This window comes from Capsicum annuum, chromosome 11 (genome assembly GCF_002878395.1).
Source record: "Capsicum annuum cultivar UCD-10X-F1 chromosome 11, UCD10Xv1.1, whole genome shotgun sequence".
NCBI lineage: Eukaryota > Viridiplantae > Streptophyta > Magnoliopsida > Solanales > Solanaceae > Capsicum > Capsicum annuum.
This window is the reverse complement of record NC_061121.1, coordinates 30,114,650-30,122,144: the sequence shown is the minus strand read 5'-3', so window position 1 is coordinate 30,122,144 and position 7,495 is coordinate 30,114,650. Positions and strand designations below refer to the sequence as shown.

General features: G+C 34.2%; 1 pseudogene; it reads left to right on the top strand.

Moving 5' to 3' along the window:
* The first annotated feature begins 6,171 nt into the window (after window positions 1-6,171).
* The window catches only part of LOC107846564, a 138,540-nt pseudogene continuing 137,216 nt past the window's right edge, over window positions 6,172-7,495 (top strand).

The window sequence follows — 7,495 nt, the reverse complement described above, 5'->3', positions numbered from 1 at the left end:
ACTTCCCGACCTAATCCTAGTTGGCCAAACAACATCTCCTCTGATCTTACCCCAGTGGTCTTCCCTTATGTTTGAAAGTAGGGCTTTCTTAGACCTTTTCCTTTCCTGCGAGATCAACTGCTTGATTTCAGCAAGTTCCTTGTTAGCTTGATCGTCCCTCTTAATTAGTCTCCTGAACTCCGCTTTTTGCATTTTCTCTACTTGGGCTAACTCCACTATCCGTCTTTTCAATTGTGCATTCCTTGAATGCATGACATATTTTCTTGAAAGAATTATGAAAAAAAAAGCTAACAAAAATGGTTGAGCACTTTCTGAGAAACTTGGGGACCTGGAATATTTTAGGCGGACTTTGGATAGTAAGCATATGCCAAAAGGGTTTTCTAAGACTTTATTGTGGAGTAGATCAATTTACCTTTGATTTAATGACATATACAGCACATAAACAGTTATATCACATAAGACAATTATATCACACAACAATAGAATAATATATAGCGTGTCCTAATTGGGTGACCCTTTTGAGCCAAGGATTGGCCTAGCAAACTTGAAGGAAAAATATGTCTTCTAAACCAATCAATTATCCCCCAAAATCTCCATAGTTATATAGAAAGCCATAAATATTTACAAAAGTTTCATAAGGGGATACAATTTTTAGGGAAAGAGAAATTGACATGGAAAGAACAAAGTCTCGCACCAGGGATTAAAAACTAACTTCTAGATGCTCAACCGTTGGCTTTCGCTCTTTTAACTTTATCCACCTCTTGCCATATGTGATATCTGTTGATGACCAGGTGGCTCCCGCATAATTGTGCTTTATTATCGTAGGTCATATTACCATGCTATCAATTTGAGAAGCCATGTGATCATCTAAATCAAGCAAACACCGTCTTACATCATCAACCTTTTTCCTATCTCGCTTTAACTCTTCTCTCAACTGGTGTATAGTTAAGGCATCCCCCATTTGCATCTGTTGGTGTGCCATTTCACTTCTTTAAAATTTGTCCTGAGGCTAGTGGAGCCAGATTTGGTGTTCTGATTCTACCTCAACGATCTGTGTGGGTACATTTGGATCCGGGACTAATGTTCCATTGAGATTCTCCTTCAACCACTCTTTGTAGGTATCACTAACCTCGGGTTTATACCCGATACGAAAGGAAACTTTTTTCGTCTTTTTTCTCCCCCAAACTCATCTACCATGTACTGTTTGAGTGGGTGTAACACCCCAACTTAGGAGGGAGTCCTATATCGGCAAAACACAGGAGATGTACTGGGTATATAAGTAAGAAAGCCTTAATCTCTAGTAACGCATTTTAAATTCGTGCGAGCCTGGGCTTAAAGTGGACAATATCACTAGTGGGTTGGAGAGTTATAGGGGTGTCTAAAGCCTTGATGGTTTGGGATGCCCATCGCGGCTAGTGCCTTGGGTCGGGTCATGACAAAATGGTATCAGAGCCGCTCCTGTGTCAGCCCTATTGATGTGGGCCAGAGTTTAAACTGAGTGTAGGCGAATCCCAGTAAGGCGGGGCAAACCTCAGTCCTGAGTGTAGGCAAATCCCATTTGGTGGGACAAACCTCAGCGAGGACGCTGAGCCTATAAGGGGGGACTTATGTAACACCCTAACTTAGGAAGAAGTCCCATATAGGCAAAATACAAGAGGGATATTGGGTATATAAGTAAGAAAGTCTTACTCCCTAGTGAGGCGTTTTAAAGCCGTGCGGGCCTGGGCCTAAAACGGATAATATCATTAGTGGGTTGGGGAGTTATAGAGGTATCTCTGGCCTTGATGGTTCAGGATGTCAGTCACGGCCAGTGCCTCGAGTTAGGTCATGACAGTGGAGTTTTACCTTCTCCATACTCAGTGACGAATCTGACCATAAGTTCCATTTGAGGTGTTTCCTACTTGATTTCAAACTGCCTAAGAACCTTGCCAGGGTTATAAGGATGAGTTCCTCTAAGACCTAGAGGTACAAAAAAAGGCCATTCGATTCCTCGAGTGATGTACTTCCTGGGGAAAAGATATCTAACATACCACTGAACGTTGTCCTCTCTAAATTCCCTAAAAACCTTGAACCAAAATTTTGGAGATTCTATCCTCCTAAACTTGTGTAAGGACAACTAAATGTCATGCGATGATAAAAGATCTACCCTTGTTCGAGGGTTCGACTACTCTACTCTAGGATTTTTCAATAAATGCTTCATCTTCAACCATTGCAAGATAAGATTGCACCCTTGGAAGAAATGATGGCTACCTTGACACTTTCCCAAAGCCCTATATCTTTCGGCGACAATCATGGGAGCTAAAGTGTGGAATACTTTAGTAGTTTTGTAATCTACTCCGTAAAATATGGAGTGCGTCACCATAATGACTCTTGGATGAATGGAGTTGTTCTCCCCTTGTGGGAACACCATAGTTCCAAGCAAGCCCACTGCGAAAGCAAATTCTCTTTTCTTCCTCAATTTTGACTTTGATTTAAATTTGTGTCCAAACTTCTCAAAAACGTTATACTTTCCAAACCGATGATACAAATCACAAAAAGGTATGTTATCTCCATCATATTCCCCTAACCAGGTATCATCGTTGATTTCAAAGGCATTCTTGATCTCTTGATGGTTCCATACAATAGGGACTAGAGTACTTTTGTCGGGTGCGCTCCTTCTTCTCCTATACATATTGATGTTCTTATAACAAGTCATTACTTCTTCAATAGTGGGGGTCAATTTAACTTTCCCAAAACAAAACACTATGTTGTCATTATCCCAAAATATTGCTAGCATATGGATCATTTCAGGCCAAGCGTCCATCTCTATAAGCAAAGGTAAATGCCCGATATGTGTACTAACAATCTCTTTGTCTTTTCCACCCATATGAGTCCACCATACTTTTAGGCAGTTATCAGGTTCGGTAACCATCTTGAATTTTCTACAAGGTATGATTGAGCCATTCCTACACGAAAGAAAACAAAAGTAAGCCTTCTCCTACCCCAAAGGGTAATTGACTGGATTAAACAGATATATATTTTTTTCAACACATAAACATAATTTGTCTGTAATTGGCTCGAGGCCAATAGACACAGGACAGGTTTTCTGATAGGCCCAATACTCTCTCGGGTACTAGGTTGTCCTAGGATCATGCCTAAAAGAGGGTTTTGGTTTCACTCCATCCTAGGTGTTTAGAGTGGGCTTTTACCAGGTTCCCAAGCCAACGACTTAGGTTTGAAAATACGAATAGTCATCGGACACCTAACGTGCCAATAAATTATCATATTTTACGTTAGATTTGGAATTGAACAATAGGGGCCGGGACTTCCATGAAATCCCAAACAATTTATACATTTCGAATGCGGAAGTATGACATGAAATGCAATAATTTAAACTTTGTGAAAATTTAAACACATAAGCAAACAAACAATTTAAATATTACAACCCGAATAGTTAGTCAAAGAAGTTCATCCAAATACTTGGTTAGCACCTAGATAGATCCCTAGAAGAGTCGTCATTTCTATTTTATCCCTTTTTAAATTTAATTTTAAAGAAAATGGTTTTGACCCTTTTAAACTATTTCGAAAGATTCAAGAAAATTTTGAAATAATTTTGACAAAATTTATAGAGTCACAACTTGATTTCTATAGAAAAATATCAAGAAAAAGAACTTAAAGAAATTTCAAAGATTTAAAAACAGAATAAATTTTTGAAATTAGAGAAACTGAGTAATGATTCAATTAACGCTCTAAGAAGATTTTTACGGGACTTAGGAGCGTCCATTTTAAAACGGTTTATCAAAAGACCATTTTTTGGACTAACTTAAAAAAGGTGACTAATTTTGCAAAAGGGTTATTTACATATTTTAAATTGGCATTTATTTATTCAAACGAGGAATATGCTACTTGAATTAGAAAAAGTTGCGACATATTCTACTTAATCCGATACTAATTTTGAGGAAAATTATAAAATATTCCGCTTAATTTGAGAAAAATTATAAATATCTTACTTGAGAAATACCTTACTTAATTCATAATAATCACAAGAAGTTGGTATTTGAGAAAAAAAAAAGTCAAAGAGTATGTTAATTGATAGATATCTATTTAATTTGTAATTATTTATAGAGAAATTATGAAATATCTAATTGAATTTTAAAAGAAACCTAAGAAACCTATCTATACTAGATTGCACATTTGAACTTAAAGAGGAAATAAGCATATTTTTTATGGAAAATGAGAATTATATTATTATTATTATTATTATTATTATTATTATTATTATTATTATTATTATTATTATTATTATTATTATTATTATTATTATTCATTATTATTATAAAAGGTCAATTTGTTCTAAATAACATATTTGAAAAATGTTAAAGGAATATCATGTTAAAAGTATTTAATCAATTATGAAAAATTAGAATTTGAGCGAAAAAGTAATTTTTCTTGGTTTGAAGGAAATTATTTTAACCCAAACAAGCTATTAGTCATATGAGTAAGACAAATGCCATTTTAAATAACATACTTAACAATTTTCCTTTAAGATTATTTTTAGGAATGGAAATCGAAAGAACCACTTTAATTCATTTAGACGAGATACATTAGGTGAGAGAATTACGAATTGACTAAAATCTGTGATAAAATAAAATAGTAACGCCTTAGGGGATTATCTAGATTAATTAGTTAGAATGCTCAAGTAAATACAAATAAGTAAGTGGAAATAAAGAAAGAGTTAATTGGGCCCTTTTGCCCATTAATGGGCTGCCCAGCTTTTGGGCCTAAACTCCATGGATTTTCAATCCATTTTCCATGTATATCAGCTGTATACTACAGCCATTTTTCTCCACGTTTTTGTGTATAAATACTATATATCATTATATAAATCTTCGTATACTTGCTTCCCATTTTCATTACGCATAATATATGGGCATATACCAGCCAATTTTGACCTGTACAGCCCATATACGTGGCATATATCAGTGTATACCAGCAGCTATTTTTTTTTTGCACATTAATCCACTTTTTGACTTGAATCATTGGGCTTTGCCCGAAGTGATGCAAGGATTGGATTACTTTGGACTCGGTGAGGGGTTTCATGCAAAAGAAAAAAAAAAGAGATCTAGATTAGTAAAAATAAGAAAAGAGAGAAAAAAAAGGAACATCACTTTGATTGATAGACATTTGACAACATCATCTTGCAATTTCAGAAATTAACACACAAAAAAAAAGACGCAATCAAATGATAACCGATCCTAATAGGAAGGAGCGCAAGAATGGTTTAATGGAGAACTTCATATATCAATAATCCTGTATGCAACATTAGGCTCCCATATACAATATTAAGCCACAACTTTTACAACAACTTTAAATTCTAGTTTGATGAAAACATAGAGCAATAATTCCATATACCACATTAAGCTCCCATATACAACATTAAGCCACAACTTTTAAACCAACTTTAAAAAACTTCATCAAGCAATAATTCCATATACAACATTAATCTCATATATACAACATTAAGCCACAATTTTTTAAGCAACTTTAAACAACTTCATCTAGCAATAATCCTATATACAACATTAAGCTCTCATATACTACATTAAGCCACAACTTTTAAATAACTTTTTTAGTTTGATGAAAACATAGAGTCCTTCATGTATTAATGATCCCATATACCACATTAAGCCACATTGAAGCAAATGCGTGCTTTCCATGAGATCAAACTCAAAGAAAATGTCCAACTTGAATTCCAACACATACATAAGGAAAACAAATTATCAAAACAAAGTAAAGAGAGAGTATTACCTATTTTTGGGCAGCGGTACAGGGATGACGAGCTTTTAGTCGAACAAAATTCCACCAAAATTTAAATTGCTTTCACTGAAACTTCGACCTCGACCTGCCGGAGATTCAATTTTTCGTCGGATTGATTTTTTTGATAGAGTTTCTTATTTGAAGATTTTGGGTACGTAAGATTAAGTTCACGTACCCCCAAAATCTTCAAATTTTTTCCCAAAATTCCCCCTTTATCCTTTTAACCCTTACTATCTATTTATAAGGAAAATTTAGGGAAAGATTAGGGTTTTCGGATTTGAAAAATGGATTTGAGCTGATTTTTGAGAGATTTTTGAATTTCATAGTGAGACAAAAATAATTAATCGTCTTTGTACTTCGAAATCAGTAGAAAAGATGAGGAAAAGACACATTGGTTGTGTTGGTCAAAGGGGTAAATTAATTTTTGCCGAAATTGGTGAATCTCAAATTGAAAAAGATGAAAGTTTTTTACTTTTGGCCATAGATGGTTCTACCGAGAGAGTAAGATGGTAAATAGGGCCATCCGGGATTTTATTGTTGGTGATGAAATCGGGTTGGCAGAAGCTATTGTCGTTTAGGGGCGGGTTGCTGCAGTGTCAGCTCGCCGTTTTTGGGTCAATATCGCTGGGTTGTTGTATTGTACATTATTGGGAATTGTACACAACTTTTTACTGTTGTGGATGTTATTTTGATATTGTTGTCGGTTGTTTTGTTGTTTGAAGAAGAAAAGCAAATAATGGGTCGGGTCAGCAAATTTGGGCCTGTTGGGGCGGCAGTTTGGTGGGCTGCTTGGTTATTGAATTGGGCTGAAGGCGTTGTTGTTGTTTGTGGGCTGGTAAAGAAGGGAGTTTGGGTAGATTTAGGATTTAATAAAATAGCCTAAATTAAATTAAAACTTAGGTCGAGTGTATTTAAATTCTAATCAAATTGAATATCAATTAGCCAATTGCAATTGTGACCAATTTTGAATTCAATTGAGGTCAAATTTAATAAATTGATCAAATTTAATTAAAATTTGAAATGAATTAACAATTATTTTAATCTCGAGCTTCTTGATTTAATAAAATTAAAAATTATTTTCAACTAAATTAATTTTTTTTAAAAAATTATATTTTAATTAAAATTTTAACCATTTGAATTAATCTTCAAGACAATCCTTGATTAAAATCTAAATATTTGTAAAATAATTAATTAAGTAACAAAATTATATGATTTCGTGTATACGAATACGAAAACGTATAATCTCTACTTAAAATGACAAAATTACCGAGTTAAATAATTTGAAAAATTTGTATCCGATAAAATAAATGTTGTAATTTTATTTAAAATCGAAGAAACTCAAAATTTAACTTAGTTGGGGAGGGCCAAAATGAGGTGTCAACAAGAGCAACAAAAAATATTAATGATTTTTTTTACTTTTCCTATTTCTTTAATTATAAAATAAGAATTATATTTGAATTGGGGTACTAATCATACTAAATACCAGAAAGTCACAATAGGAAGCAACTTCTCGTGGGTATGTTCAATCTATCAAGCAGCTCATAATACTTCGTATTTTTGAGTGTTAAAAGATTCTGCTAGCCAAACTTTTCTAGCCAAGACTTTTGGACTATAAGTGTGTGTGTGTTTTCTTTCAAAGTGCATGATGCTTCTTGTTATGATCCTAAATCAAATCATAACAAAATTGCAGTAACTAAAT